The 17,367-nt window shown below is 33.9% G+C and overlaps 1 long non-coding RNA gene across 1 annotated transcript in view; it reads left to right on the top strand.

Annotated features, from left to right (window-relative positions):
* LOC145681706 (uncharacterized) overlaps positions 1-17,367 on the top strand; it is a 118,655-nt gene that overhangs the window by 48,566 nt on the left and 52,722 nt on the right. The window contains exon 4 of the long non-coding RNA XR_014130861.1: positions 11,338-11,481. This is a non-coding gene — a long non-coding RNA (uncharacterized LOC145681706). The remainder of the gene's footprint in view (positions 1-11,337; positions 11,482-17,367) is intronic.

Raw genomic sequence — 17,367 nt, forward strand, 5'->3', positions numbered from 1 at the left:
ATATTCTTTTCTATGTAGATTTTGTATCACCATGTAAAAGTTCACTGTTTACCTCTTTATAGTAAATGTCTCTGGTTTGGTAATCAATTTACAGTGTTGTTAATGGGTAACATTTTGTCTATGTATAAATATGTTGCTTCCGACTCTCATTTTTAACACATGTGTATTCAGCGTATTGCATATGTACGGTATATCAGTAAGCGTTCCTCGTGTTGAAAGAATGAAACATTTTGGGGGTTTAAAGAAAAGATTAAGCGTTATGCTTTCTGTTAATATGCATATCATTTCCTTGGGTCGGAAATGCACACTCACCAGAAGTATTTCTCCCTTGATTGTTAGAACATTATTGGGTAACACTCAGAACATTGCTTGGGGTCACAAACGCCTAGATAGATGCTGCGCATTATGCATTTAATATATTCACAACTAGAGACACTTTTAAGATTTTGCAGCATGTAGACATGGTTTCTTCGACGGAAAACATATTTAATGCAATATTACAGTTTAATATATGGTTTTCTTCTGTTAGAATTTTCTTATTTTTGTAAGTTAAGAAAACATAACATAAGGATACAAGTATAATTCTGGATCAATTGTAATTGTGTTCTAATTGTTTTTATTTATAAACATAGAAATAAGTTTGTATCGGAAATTGATTATACATATAATTGGAAGGAAAGTAGCAAGTGGCTGTTAATTGATTCACCAGTGTTAGTGCCTATGTTCGTCCTTCTGTTTCTTTCATTATAAATCTCGTAAAATGTGTCCATTTCTAACGAAATTCAGTAATGTTTATTTACAAAGAACGAATGAACTCTTTACAGTGATTGGATTTGTATGTCTTTTTCCAACTTCTGAGAACGTTATTGTTTGATGTTGCAAGAATATATCAAAAGTCAAAGATTAAAAGTGAACAAAATAATCTAACTCCTGCAAGTTTTAACATTCAGAAACTTATTTTCAGATAGAAAGTATTTACACATAAGAATTCAATAAAATGTAGCACACAAGTTCTTAAAGCTGTTTCCTATCATTCAAAAATTGTTAATCAAATGCACGAGTTAGAAAAATGTGTGACTTCCAAAAAGTTGAAGTTTCAGTATTGCAATAGTTTGAAACTAAAAATAATTTTCATTCATAACAACTATGGTTCAATTCTCGTGGAATATGGAATATACAATTTCATTCAAGCCTTCCAGCCACCCACATCTAAAAATTTGACAAGAATTTGTGAATTCGTACATTTACTTTCGTAATTCGTAACATTTCATTACATTTTTGACAATAACCAAAATCTCTAGCAATTTCGGACACCTTCTCACCATTAGAACCACGATTAGCAACATGACCTCTTCACATTGTAGTTATTTGTAGAGAGCAAAAGGTGACCGAACTTCTGCTTAAGCTGTTGTTGTGTTTTGATTATTCCTATACAGGAAGTCTAAGTGTATAAAATATCTCTTAAGAAAAAATAAAATAATGAGATGTGTTACTTAAAATGTAAATGATGAAAAAAATTATTCACTCTCCCGTTAAAATAATTGAGTATACAGATTTTTCTTATTTATATTCACTGGGAATGTTTGGTCCATGTGACATAATAACCTTCCCATGGGGCACAATTATGTGGCAGGACTCGTTTTTCGAGTTAATAATTTTGTATATTTTCAATTTTATTTTATTTTTAATGTTTACGTTACAAAAATCGTATATTAAGGTTAAGATGATTAAATGTTATGTATGAGATATAATGCAAGCTGCACAATGTTATTAATCCAAAGTCAGCATAATGTTGGAAATAAAATGTTAATAAAATGTCTTCGTCAAGAGTCTGGCAATGCAGAAAGGCAATGCAAACAATGTGTCTATTCTCGCATTAGCCAGATTCTGTGCAGTGTACAAAAAAAATCTGTAAAATTTCACAAATTTCACAAAATCACAAATATGCAAAAATTGCTTAAAATCAAGAAATCGGAGTGTGTCGGGGTTTGCAGTTTTTAAATCTTAACACATGGAAAAAATTTGTTTTCCATGTGAAAAAAAATCGCACGTACCAACAAGCAAACAACAAGCAAACAACAAACAAACAACAAAAGCAAATAAAACTCAACAAAACCAAAAAAATAAAAAAGTTCAAAATCAAGTCCTTAAAAAACAATTCTTAAATCAAATTCTTAAAAATCAGTAATAATTAGTCAAAAAGCAATCAAATTAAGTCCATAATTAAGTCTTAAAAACCTTAGTTAAAAATCGCCAAACAATCAAATGACAGCAAAAAAAATCATCATAAACAGCATTATTTAACCACGTAAAACGTCACATCCAAATAAGCATTTTAAAAAATCCATACCTCAATGCTCGTCCTCGCCGTCCAATAATCAAAAGTATCATCATAGAGGAGCTACGTTCAACACGAAATCATCTTTAAAGCAACACCAAAATCTTCAAATATATATTACACCTACTCAGGGCTCAAAAATTCAATACTCAATCGTTGCAATACTTATCTAACAAACATTCCTAATATCCGTTATTAAAAGCATCACAAAATCTTACAGTCAAATCTAACTTATAAAAAATATAGTAATATCAATTAAATAAAATTAACATTTTCTTATTTGTATTTATCCCCATTTGGTAAACCTCTCACATACAAATATTAAATTTATCCCACTCATTCTAAATGGTAAATAAACGGCATCCAGTTTCACTCAAACACGCATCTCCAAATTAGGCACTAAGTAGCTGGGTTGTCATGGTGGAGACATGCTGGTGGCTTATGCCTTTGTAACGGTCTCAGTAAATTTAATTAATTAAGTACCTCCCGACCCACCCATTTTTGTCAATTATGAGTAGTGAAAGTAGAACGTTCCACTTCGTTTCATTTTAAAGTCATGCCTGAACTACTATATGCTCATGAGTGCTTAAAACTTTTTAATACCTTACTTGTTTATACCGTAAATTAATAATATTGTTATCTAGCTACTAAATCTTGAGACTTTATGCTATCTAGATACTAGACATTGAGAGACCCCTTTGCCCCATTCATAAGCGTCCTGCATTAGCAAGTTAAAACATAGGTCACATCATATACCCTAACATTTTTGGCACCTTTTCTGATAGTAATTGAACCACAGCCGAAATACCCAAATGAGTGACTGAATGTGAGAGAATGTATTAAATATCAAGATTTCACATTAATCTACTTACTCGAACATGTGTCTTTATTACTAGTGTCGTTAATTCTATTTTCTGAAAGAAATAGGAAATTTACAGTTTAGGTATACAAACATAATAATATGCTTCCGATATTTAAAAAAAATAAGATGACGAAATTATACATTCTAGGTGAGTTAGAGAACAACCACTTCATTAATGTGTATAAACTGAGCGCAGGGTCGAGTGAGAAATGTTACCTCACTAGTTTCTTGAGGTACCAGTTTTATCTATCTCTTAACTGCGAAATGAACACATTCTCCATTAACAAAATGTTGACCAATTCATTACTGGTATACGTGTGAAAATATGCATCTGCTAATTTGATGGGAATATGACATTGAGTTTGAAGTATCGTTTGAAATACAATCAGTTTTATATTTTCAACATGATGTTATAATTATATAAATTTGACATGAAGTTTATTGTGAATGTTGTAGTGCTGAAATTTTTCCACTCATTACTCTCTGCGAAAATTACTTTCCGACAGGCATAACGAGATCATATAAAATATTTGCTTTTTTGTGGAATGTTATCTTGGTGTAATACAATAGTATATATATATATATATATATATATATATATATATATATATATATATATATGTGTGTGTGTGTGTGTGTGTGTGTGTGTGTGAGTGTAATACTACTTGGAATAAATTCAAATTTTTCCTAGGTGCATTCCATTGCTAACAGAATAGGTGATAGTAATATTTGAAAATGCATAAGTTCCAATTGGTCGTGTACAGAGAAAATTATTCACATTTTTCATAATTTATTAAATATTATGATGTGAATCATACTTACAATTAAGGTGGACATTAATTTTCCCCCTGGTATATATGCAAGAAACATGAGCCACTATGCACTCTCTTATTGTATTTTAAAGTCCAGAGAAAGAAATCAAATTCGATATTCAACAAGATAGACAATGCATTTTAAAAGTAAACACTTATTTGAATTATTTGAAGAACGTAAAGTAGTCGGTATTAATTTAACCAGCATAAACAAAACCTTGTTTTTAATCACAACAAATCAGTCATGCATCATGACATCGTACTCAGTAATACAACCTCACTTAGTGAAAGAAATTATAAACGATATTTAATTAAAGTCATTACTTGTTGAGATTGCATTCTCTTTTCGAAGCTATCATCAATTGGCGAGAATAAAACTGTAAGGAGGAATTGTAACATTCTATATGAGACAGTCCTACGTGTCATTAAACGGTATTTTATTAACATCATGCGCTTTCTAATATGCTCTCTGATAAGAAGCAAATTGGTCATTTATCAACTCAACAAAACCCGCCTTGATTGATCTGCAAATGCTTGTGTTGTGATTTCTCGCGTGGTGTATCACACAATGTTGTGGCGTACCAGAATGCTAACAGTCTTTGTAGAAAGTATGCATCGTTTTTAGCGGCGTGTGTGTTTGTTTTGTGGAAGATCCGTAATGCATTTATATTCTGTTATTGACGAAAGAAGTTGCATTCAGAGGCTTGATAACTTTTCTGCTTCACTTTTGGGGGCGATAAAAACGTACAAGCATGAAAAGTTAACCTTCTTTGTTTTGTTATATAACTTTTAAATTATTGTTGTGTTATAACAAGTTTAAAGCATTGATATGATTTGGAGTAGAAAATATAAACACAAGAAATCATAAGACAACGTAATATATTCCAGTATTCGTAAGACACCTTTCAAAAGTAAGAGAAGAGGAGATCCATATTTCTTCATATAAAACAACGTAAACAACTGTCTGATAAGAAGACAGAACACTGACCACTATCATTGGAAATTTTATATTTTACTCAATCCTCGTATTCAAAGTATATACGTAAGCCCACGCTATAAACCACTTGCGAAAGGAAGGGGCTATCCTGTCTTAGTATAGTGATTTCAAAAATTGATACTGTTATCATGCAGTACGCTCCACTTGTAATCTTCTATAATAAATTCCTTCTAATTAAAAAAGAATATTTTACAATCGTGTTGAAACCAAAACTTAGTTTCCAATTACGATCTTTACGTGTACATAAAATTTTAACAATTAGACATTAAATGCCTACTCTAGAATAGAAGACTTTTCTCGTCAGCATAAGAATCAACGTGTTCCGTCTTATCATGCAACACAACGCATTAAAAGACAAACACATTGCCCATTTTATTAATTTATTAAACTGCCTGTCTCAGGTATTATCGCATGTGACTTCATAGTGCATGTTACGGACCGTATTATTTTCATGTAAACTACTACAATTAATATTTATGAAATAAATATGTCTTAATTTCCTTGTCTTTAACATTCAAGTAATCAATATACGGTGTATGATTGTGCAACCAAACGTTTGATTGCGAATGCACATTGAACCAAGAATGATAAAGTTCTGAGTCTTGAAACACACGTAAGCGTGTTGTTCGTAGATATTTCGAGATATGGCCAATGTTGGAATACTTAAGTTTGTTCGTGTATTAACGAAAGTAACAACAATAAAAATTACAAATTGTAAAGAATGACGAAAATCAATATTCAGTTGGAGAAAACTGATTTTCTGTTGGTAAAACCCTCTGTGTATGTGCAACATTCATCAACATTTATCAATTGGTTTTTAAACGTTGGTGCAAAGTCGCCTGTAAAAAGGCTATTTAATGCAAGTCCGTACAATTGGTGTCTTTGAGAGAAACGTAGCAACTGCTAACAATATTGTCTTAAAGTTACGGGGACCGATGTGTTTTAATTTAGAAGGTAATACACAACATGAATTTGCACATAACTGAGACCATGAGTGTTTATGCAGAAAATTACGAAAAATAAATACTCAGCCACTGGTGACATCCCTTCTGCTCTTGGGACAATTATATGCAGTAGAACCTAATTAAAAATTAGGTTTCTTAACGTCATTGTCCTGAGTGGTTTCGTGTTTTGTGTTCAGTGTGATGGTAAATAATTTATCTTACATTAGTGATATTTTTGTGGTAGATGTGGAAGTTGTTAAAGTGACATTTCCTATTATAGAGGGCGTAGATTGTTGATTGTTACTTCAACACTTCGTATTAAGCAGAAGTGAAAGTTCGTTACAAGGAATTGGTTCCTGACTTAACATTAGAAAAATCCTTGTGGAACGATTTACGCAACAGCTTTTGTTCGCGACAGGGATAGCTCTGAAGGACCCACAAATCTAACCGACGACTTCCTTTACGATGGCGGCGAATGAATGATTATTTCCATAATAAAGTTTATCCAATACTAGGTGCATAATATGGCTTGCGTAAAACTACGGCTCACAAAGCCGTACGGAAATTAAAGTTACACCCTTACAGAATTCGCATTGATAAAAACTTCCAGCCACTGACAAGCATGATAAACTGAGGCACTGTCGTTGTTTTCGATAATTAACACGAGCCAATGCAATGGAGATTCTCAATAAAGTGTTGTATGCTGACAAAGCATGATAACATTTGAATTGATATATTAGCGGCCAAAACACGAGGTAAAGGTCATCTGAGAATCTGCGTATTCTGCAGGAAGTTCCACGTCATCCCCAAAAGGTATGTGTGTGGTGCGCAATAACGCGTCGCATTGTTGTATTGTAAGACCTTAGATTTTCAGTAAAACAGTAAATGATAAAGTGAAACGAAAATTGATATACAGAACAATGAACCTGGTTCTTCATTCCAACAGGACAGGGCAACTTGCCACACTTGTAACGAAACATCAGAAAAGTTCTGGAAATTTGTGGTGACCGCAACATAACCAAACGTTTCTGGCATTCCAGTTCTTCGGACTTAAAATCATAGGATTTTCTTATTAGGTTACCTTAAAATGTAGTGTACAGGAATCAACCCACGATCATCATGGAAGTGAAGGGGGACATTGAAACGGAAAATTAATTAAAAACGAGGATTTTTAAAATGTGTCAAGAAACACGGTATACCTTAAAAGTTTGTTTAAAAGAAAGCAACAAGAACTGAGCATTTATTGTGAAGTGCACTTCTCTTTCCACCAAGGTATGTAGGGTTTTCAAAAGTAGGTGAATATATTTATCGTATTTTTTGCGTAAAACTAATGTTATCAAGCATGGGCAAATTCTCATTCCTCGTCATTAATTAACCGAAAACACATGTTGAAGTAATGGTAAAACAAGAGAGTTCGCAGGGGCTTAGTCGCTGTAAAAAAAAACATTTTATAGACTTGCATTAAATAGCTTTCACATCGCAACACGCCATCAACTTTTTCACATTTTTGACCCAACTTGTAAACGTGGATGCATATTGTACATATATACAGGGATGGAAATACACGAAATCAGTTTTCTGCAACTGAATATTGATTTTCTTAATTTTGTACATTTTTATTTTACACCTTTGGTACTTTCTTACCACACAAAAACGTTACCAATTTTAACATTGTTCAGTATCTCTAAATATGTACATTTAACACTCTTACGTTTGTTTCAAGTATCAGATCTTTATAGTTTTTGGTGCAAAATATATACTGTATCAAAGTTTGGGTTACACAAGTTTACTTACACTCTGTATGTGAGTGGAACTATATTCTTATTAGTGTATTTCCAGGTCGCTTTTCCAAGCACGTGCTTTAAGGGAGTAAAACTCAAAATATATGTCAAACTACGTATATAATACAAGCCCTTCAATTGAATACACGAAGCATGATATATGAACTTCTGACAAGTTACTAAAGAAGCAGCAATAGCGTCTCAATGTTTTGGAAAGTTCCGTTATTAGGGAGAAAGAGCATTTACTAGATCAATGTTCGGCAGAACAGTCTTCATAGACCGTAGAAACGTAATAGAATTGTAATACTCGATAAGAGTATCTAATGACCTAAAATTTTATCACATTAATTGCGTATGGTTGAAAGGAGGTGAGAATTGATGTTTCGGTGTAATTGATGGAAACATATTCATAAAAACTTACATTAGCTATCGGATCTGATGAGATGATGAGTGACTTCCCCATTGCTGAATAAATACTAATGCGTCTTTCATTGGCACTGGTAGATCATGCGATGTGATGGCATGTAAATGTCTATATAATTGCCAAATTAAATATTTTCAGTTTGTTGAGTTCGTAGTAATACTCATTACGCCCTTTAAGTTCAAGTACAGCCCAATTTAGAAAACAGGGTGAAGGGCGGATGGATAAAGTTTCCTAATCTTTTCCTTGTATTCACTGAAAGTCTTACAGTAAGCGTTAACGGGTAAAAACGCCTCCCCTAAACCTATTTCCGCGTGCGAGGAGCGAAAATTTGAAATAGTCACGATATTACTTTCTTCCTGACTTAACTGAAATATACCGTTTACAATTAAGTAATTAGACTGCTGTCGTTGGGATCTAGCAAAAAGTCAATGTAATAATAACTGCTTAATAATCACACTTCCCCCCCCCCAAGGTGGTACGTCACGTTGAACAAGTGGTAGGCTCTCACTAGAAGAAGAATGGCATATACAATGCAGTTTGTGATATATTTCGCAATGCCGTGGCGATAGCGGCTTGCATATATTGAACAATGCCAACAAATTGTCCTTTAAGTATAAATTTAGTTTAAAATATAAAATATTCAAACGAGGATATAGCTGGAGATTAGAGGGGTGTTCGAATACACATACTTGTTTTCGGGCCAAGTGTTCCTGAACAATGAATTCCCGGTGAGAGGTGCATTGAGATTGATAAGAATCCAGTTACCTGGGACTATCTATGGAGACCAAGAATGACTAATTGTGCACATGAAACCCGTTAAAACGCTTATATAAAACTGAACAGTGACTGTGTACATTCTGATATAATTCCATGATGAATATTACCCTGATTGTCATAGAAACATAAGGTGATTTGCTGAACGTTGACCTTTTAAATCAAGTTTCTTCCTTTTAGAGGTGCCGGGGAGTTCATTCTGCACTTTGACGTTTAGTACCTTGATGATAAATACAAAGATTACATTCGTCATCAACGCCAATGGAAAGTATGACATAATTATTCTTAGGCGCAGTTTTCAAGATAACCCAGGTATAAGCAGAATACTCTTGTTGCTTGTTCTTCACTCAATATTTATGGCACAAACACAATTCGATCTTCTTACCCAAATATTCCAATGAGTTTTTAACAACTGTCTCTCTAATATCATAAAACCGTTGTCCCGATCACTTACAGTCATTTAATTCCCTTCTTGTATACGTTTACAAAGAGTTCTTTGTTAGAAACAAACAATGGACAACATGGCCTTACTTCATCTTCGATACGTTTAAAACGCTTACAAACTCTAAAGATCTCTGCACAAGGCATACAAGTATTCCATGCCACACACCGTATGAAACGAACAGTCTCTGTGACATATTTAGCCAATTTAACGTAGTTTGATGTTGTTTCGTTGTGTTGTGTTGCTGTTTTGCTGCTAGCGTTACGAGGGCCTCTCTGTAACTATTAGTAATCAAGTCAAAATTCGAATCATACTTGACTTACATCAATGCAGTGTTGCCAGATATTACAGAACAAACAACTGTTTTAACACATAGCTTATAGATGGCCTTTCACTATTTAGTCCCAATAATATCATCCTCATTACGTAAAAGTCTGATATTGTACACTGAATGTTCCTAGTATTGGGCCAAGTAATCCAATATAATATACGCCTAAATGTATTCTTTAGTTTTCTCCCTACTAACTATATCCATGAACAATTTTCAAGTTCTAGGTCTCTCGACATATGTCATCCCTACGGCTTACTACTTTATTAATTACGTAAGTTAAAAACCTTATAAAATAATTCGCAGATTTATGTTTCATATCTTAAACTTCTTTCTTACTTTTTTCTTTTATATAAATACCATTCGTGCAACATTATCCATTATGTTTTGATTGGAAGATACCAAACTCCTGGGTCAGGAGCAAATATCTTTCCCATTGCATTTCTATCAACAAAAAACTTTATGACTTTACTCAAATATTTGAAGTTATAGAAAGGTAGATCTCTAATAACTTCAAGAAGATTTAATGTATATTAACTTTTAGTTGACCATAATACATAATGCACTACTCTATTGACAACCTAATTGTCAGAGTCTTTTTTAGAATCTTCTTTTCTGTATAGTCTGCAATAGTAAAATACAGCAAATTCCACCGTTAAAAATTTATCGTCTTTTAACATGGTCTTTGTTAAAAGAAAAATAAATTGTATAAATGACGTTAGTTTTTCTTAATTTTTATACTTTGATTAATTTTGTTTTTGTTTCCTATAATAATAAACGGAAAGCACACCTCTTACACAATAGCTAGTAGGATTGAAATATACGTCTACAACAGAACAGTTAGATGTATTCACGAACTAGTTATATTCTTCTTACGTTGCGAGAGAGATCATCAGAGTTATTTGAGGCTAAGCATTATATAAAAATATAAGGACAACAGATTAGTGCATAGAAAGACTCATGCAGTCTTTTTTCTTGACGATGAATCCCGAGTTTGATGCCAGTGATGTGCAAATCATTTTCAAATTGTCTACGCACCAAAGATAAAAGTTAGTTCTATACTGGGATACTGTTCTATTCATTAAAACAGTTGTTAAAATGAAACGGAGGAAGAATAAGTGCTTTCAATTACCCATTTCGTATAAACTAGTGAAAATGGTTTAGATTTAAATTATATTGTTTTCAAGCAAGTAATTAGTTGATACTTGAGTCCATAGACTAGACAAACAGTATATTTTTTTAATGCAGATGAAGTAATTTACTGGGTTTTCTCGCACATTGTTCCCACGTAGGACTGTCGCTGAATGTGTGCTTTAAATCGAAAGAATTTTCGCAGAAAAGATATTGTTATATACTATTTTACTAAGACTTTTACTTTCAACTGACAATCCTAGTCTTATTAATGTTATTACCTCAATCGTTATTAGTCGGCATGTACCACTTATAACAATTAAATACAATTTGAAGTTATTATATGCGTTTTCAACATTTTTGTTAACCCAAAAGAGAACTAAAATATATAAGAAAACGTAGTCTGAAAGAAGTGTCCATTGTAGTTACCAGTTAAAACTTACTGGAATATGTTCTTTGAAAATGTGCATATAAGAGATAATTTAAATTTGTATGATTCTATAGTTTCAGTTGGAAAATATGTAGAAAACCAGGTATTACACAACGGAGCTTTAAAGAATCATTCAAAATGTCACTTAAGGAATATTTTAAATCATCTTCTGTCCACGGAGTGAAACATATCGCAAGTGCTCCACACAGTTTATTGAGGTACAGTATTGATATATGTTATATAATATTTAGAGAAAATAATATTAGTCGGAACGAAATATACTAACTAAACTATGTATAACAGACTAACAATACAAATAAGTACACGCAAACTAAAATGCTTTTCTTGCATGTACTATAGTATCGACTTATCAGAGGAGACAGATTTCATAAAAATAAAATAAAATGAAATAATACCTTTAGGAGGTAAAGTAATACCTCTACTCTTATAATTAATGTTAATATGATTAATAACTATGAATAATAACATTTAAATGTTTATTATGACACTGTTATATCATATACACCAAAAGGGATAGCAGCAAGTAGGATTAAATTCTAATAGTTAGAAATTATAAATTAGATTTGTAGGCTTCCAACATTCATGGCCATGTTGGGCTCTCAAGTATGCGATATGATAAAGCTTCAAAATCACACTATCCGAAGAAAGGATTGCGGAAAAAAGAAAAGAGGCCGGACCTATATATTATGAATCAGATCGACAATATTGTGTGTGAATGAGGAAAGCTAAAGAAATCTTTATTCAAGGTGCCTGTGATGGAAAAGGTTTCACATCATTATGAGAGAGTGGTCTCACTGGAAATAGAATTAGGGGCTACTTGCACCAAATACTAGAGCGTCCGCGACTATGTTAAGCGGGGCCACAGAAATAATGGTTCATATAAAATTACGAACAAAAGGCGTTGTTCGCAGAGTAATTGTTTACTTATTGTTAGCAACTGTGTTTTGGTAACAAATATTAAGGTATATTCCTTACAAATCGAGAATTTTGTACTAAAACTGAGATGCAATACTTGTAGTTTCACATTCTAGTGTAATGTAAAGTAAGGAGATGAAATTCTAAAATTCTGATGGTTTTGTAGTAATATCAGTTTCTTCAGACTATAATATATCGTGGTTGTAAATAAAAGGCAATTCATAATTTTAACGTATCCTTTATTTTCGTACTAACTAAACTTACATAAAGTTAAAATATTATGAAATAAATCGCAATAGTTTACAATGTTGGTTGACAGGTAGGTCTATCTTTCCAACAACTAAGTTATATTAATATTACAAATACAGTTATCAAGTTAAAATTTCAGCTATTTCAAAGCGGTCAAAATATAATAATCTATCTGTATTTAAAAATGCAAAGTTGTGCACAAAAAGAGCCCCAGAAATATATATTACTTGTATACAACATTATCTTCTACAGTGGTGTGATAAAATACATTCTTTTTAAGTTTCCAAAATATTAACTGTTATTATATTTGAATATTATATTATAGTTGAATAATTATAGTAACAAACACAGAAATTACCATTAACTAAATTTGCCATCGTGAAAGTTATCTAGAGTCCATTATTTAAGTAGCAAAACTAGGATGTAAGTAATAGAGATCACACACGGACATCACACAGTCACAGTGTTTTGTGACGAAGTTTGAATTATAATGCCGGCATGTAGGGAGAAATTTCACTGAGTTACAGAACGGTTAAACTAGAACTAAAGAATTGCTACCAGATAGCCACAAGCGCTACCTCTCACTACATTTTTCGACGTGGGTATGAAAACTGAAATGAAATGAAATTTTTAAGTTCTAATTCCCACGGTATTGCTGGCTAGACTAAAGGAGAAAGTTATGATGAGTAATGAATGAAGAAAGTGAAAGGAAACCGCGGAACGCCGGAAACCCACGCATACGGTGCTTGACCACCACAAAGGTTACATGGTGGGAGCAGGGTTTGAACCCGGGACCGCATGCACTCGGCCCCAAGTTATAAAGAAAACATGGTGAAATTTATTTCGTTTGTCAGACATTTTCCTTGTAAAAAGTAACCCAAACTATTACTCCGCAAACTATATATAAAAGTAAGAACATTATAAACTCACGGTGACTAAATACATTTACGTATATTCAAAATTATATGCTTTTTATGTACATAAACATTTCAAACGTAATTTGTTGAATGTACTTGATTAACAAGCAATTATTTCGGCATACATGAAAATACTGACTTAATGTTCGAATGTTTTATTTATGATAGGAGTGACTATTCAATCGCTTAGAGGATAGGCTATTGCATAATGTATTCAAATACACTTTGTGGAGAAAATTATATCTTAAGCAGCTTAGTGCTTTTAAAATTCACGTTGAATGTAATGTGCAATGACGAATAATATCGTATTTAACGAGTACTCTATATGTTATTATCCAGGTAATTCTAGATGTATTAGAATTTGACTAATACACAATTTCTATCCTTTAGTTTTAAGTTTGCTTATTACATTTTTCCTTGGAAACATCATATATCGTAAACAAGGAAGTACTGAATAACATATTTGGATCGAGACTCGAATATTTTCCCACGGGAACGTTTCCAGGGCGCGGTTTCTATGTTTGTATACGTTTGTTCATACCAGCTGCAGAATCATGATGAGCATGTCTTTTTCTCTTGTTCTTCTTCTATTCATGTATTGGCTAGTTATTTTAACCCCGCAGCCCCGCCCCCACCTGCGAAGCTAAGAACTGAGGTTTCTCATAGCATTGGGTAGCAGTTTTGGACCCCACCCCAACCCTCTGATATTCAGTGATCGAAGCTTCCCAATTGATTTGTCTTAGTCTCCTCTTCTTATATTGGACCCCTTAGAACCTGTGGTGAAGAGTATACTTACGTATTGACTGCTAGGTCCCTGTAGCATAGCATATGATATTTATCGTTCGAATCTCATCATTTCGAAATACTATAATGCTTTCAAGTGTTCAACGCTCTCTCTCTCTCTCAAGGTAAGATGTGTTAATTAGTAATCAAAGTCATTTTTTCAGATAGGTCAAGTATGATATTACTTTAATCGAGCTTAGGAAAGACGTGCTAATGGTTGTATGTATGTATAATTGAACTACCTAATGCTGAACAAAGTTATATTAAAACGTAAAAAAATGTTTTGCTTTACACGGGAATCAAAATAGACCGTAAATAAGAAAAATAAAAATAAATAAAAAATGGGGAGAGAAAGTAAAGCAGACAACTAATCATGATTGTAGCTTAGGTAACTTACGATTTAAAGATTTTGTGCACGAAATCAGTTTTCCTGGAAGCTGGGATCGAATGTTGTACCTTATTTGCTATTTACAGTTTAATTAGTTCTTGCATGAAAAGAGAATTTCACTTCGCATTGATTTTCGTTTCACGATAGAAAGGATTGAGTTAACCTAATCTCTTGAAACATTCAATGCTTTTTCACCGAGAATCGAACCCGACTTGGGTGAATTAGTGTGTCTAGGAATATTCTGTATTATTTCGAATACTATAGTATATGATATTCATCGTTCGAAGCTGCACATTTTAAACAACTACAGTATAATGTTTTCAAGTGTTCAATGCTCCTCCCCCCACCCTGGTCCTTCGGAAGCTTCTCATAGGATTGAGTAGCTCTTTTGAACACCCCACAGCCCTCGTCCCTCCTGCGAAACTAAGAACGTAAGCTTTTCATATCATTGGGTAGCTATTTATGTCCGTTCCCGTCGCAGCCCCTCAAGCGATTTAGCATTGGTCGTATTCACAACTGAAACGATTGTAGGCCATGAACTGAAGAGGTGATATTCAATGATCATAGCTTCCTACTAGATTGTATGAAATTGATCTTAGTTTCTAAGGTAAATATTGTATTTCATGACTTTTTTTGAAAGCGTGGGATGGGAAACCGTATATGGAGGTGCAGTTTGGAAACACATTCCCATACTAAACAATGATTATTATTCAAAATCATGAAACATGCTATTGCTAAGTGTTAGTACATCCTATGGAGAAAATTTCTCCCTGGGAACTTTCCCTGGGCGTTGGGTTGCTACGATGAATATCATAGTTTATGATTTTTTTAAAGTGTTGGTTTCCATAGCTTCAGCATGATGTAATAACGGAAGCTTCTCATAGCATTTCATAATGTTTTGACTAGGGATTGCCAGATCCGGATAGTTTTGGATCCAGATATCCGGATCCACTCGGGTCCGGATCCGAAAAACGTATCTTGGATCCGGAACCATAAAACGGATCTTGGATCCGGATCCGAAAAGAAACGGATCTTGGATCCGGATCCCAAATTTCGGATCTTGGATCCAGATCCGAAAAAACAATCTTGGATCCGGATCCCAAATTTCGGATCGTGGATCCGGATCTCAAATTTCGGATCTTGGATCTGGATCTCTAATTTCGGATCTTGGATCCGGACCCGAAAAACCGGATCTTGGATCCGGATCCGAAACTGTGTCAGAAAATTCGGGTGTTCCGAATAAGCAAAATTTTCGAAATTATTGACAAAGTGATTTTCATTCCTATGCTTAAAATAAGATTTTAAGACACTAGTGGTATCTGATCGTGTGACAGCCTTGAGTTCTCTTCATTCTCTTGATATTTGGTTTTCGTGCCTTAATATGTCACAATTACTCCAAATTTGATTGAGTAAAACTGTCGACTTTGGTGAAAGCAATCTCATTGTCAGATTCGATTCTAGTGGAAAAAATTGTCCTTTGTTTTCTGTAACACTAGTCAAATGCTGCAATGAAACAGTCTCAAGCCCAAGTTTCTTCATTAGGCTCAGGCTGCTTACTTTCCTAATTCTTCCTGAGTTATTGCGGTCATTGAATGAGGCCATTTCCTAGTCGTGATGAGCTAGGCCATTGCTAATAGAACAACCCATAAAATATAGATCAAATCAAATTAAGGAGCAACTTCCTTTTCTTCCTCTTGACAAACTTTTTTTCTTTCTTTAAAAATACGTTACTCTGTGACCATACCACTCCAGATAGAATTCAGAATTGTAGTAGAAATAAAGTTCTAATTGGCAATTAAGGTATCAAAATCAATGTATTAATGTATACAAAATACCATATGGAGCCTCAAGCAGTAACATGTATCTTTGTAATTAGTAATCTAAATTGCAATTAAGGTATCAAAATCAATTTATTAATGTATACAAAATACCATATGGAGCCTCGAGCAGTAACACGTATCTTTGTAATTAGTAATTCACTACTATTAACACTTATGCTTATCCGACCTCGCTTATAGCATAGGTTTTATAAGCAGCTATATCATTCATGTAAACACATAGGCGGATCCAGGGGTGGCGCAAAGGCGTTCGCCCCTACCCAGCGCCACCATTAACAGTGTACTTTAGTAGTAATTTGTGGTAATTTCAGATTATATAAGTAATTTTTCACTGCTAGCATCCCCAACCGCCCCTAAGAATCCATCCGCAACCTCCAGGAGTCCGTTCTGGATTCGCCCCTGCGTAAACATATTATTCGACTCATTCAAGAGTACATTTTTGTGGCTTTTTAAAATTTTTATTTTAAAGGATTGTCATTTCTCATGGCTACTTATGCAATTTGGTCCACAGGCATACATGCAATTTCCAGTCATTACGCAAATACATTTATATACTTAATAGACCTCGACTAGTTGGGGGCTTTGCCACTAGACCCCCGTTACTAGGGCCTCGCACCTCAAAAGCCTCTAATCATAATCAATGTCTGGGGATTTGTGCTTGGACCCTCTGATATCTCATTTGATCGGCCTATGACCTGGTACCTCGTAAATCTACAACCATACCGAATCTCAGTACAAATATCAAGTTGTATGTAATAACATTCCGGTATCCGGAGATATACCGAATTTCAGTGCGAGTACATGGGGGCTTTGCCCCCAGCCCAAACATTTGCTCGGTCTACGGCCTCATATGCCTGTAAACATAAAGAATTTTTGAGGGGGCGCGGTGGCTCAGTGGTAGAGCGTTCACCTCCGGTGCTCGGGGTCCCTGGTTCGATCCCAGCTCGCGCCGTGTGGGCTTTGTGGTTGACAAACACCGTCCTCGTGGGTTTT

Source organism: Thermobia domestica, chromosome 3 (assembly GCF_964235325.1).
Source record: "Thermobia domestica chromosome 3, izTheDome1.hap1.1, whole genome shotgun sequence".
Lineage (NCBI taxonomy): Eukaryota > Metazoa > Arthropoda > Insecta > Zygentoma > Lepismatidae > Thermobia > Thermobia domestica.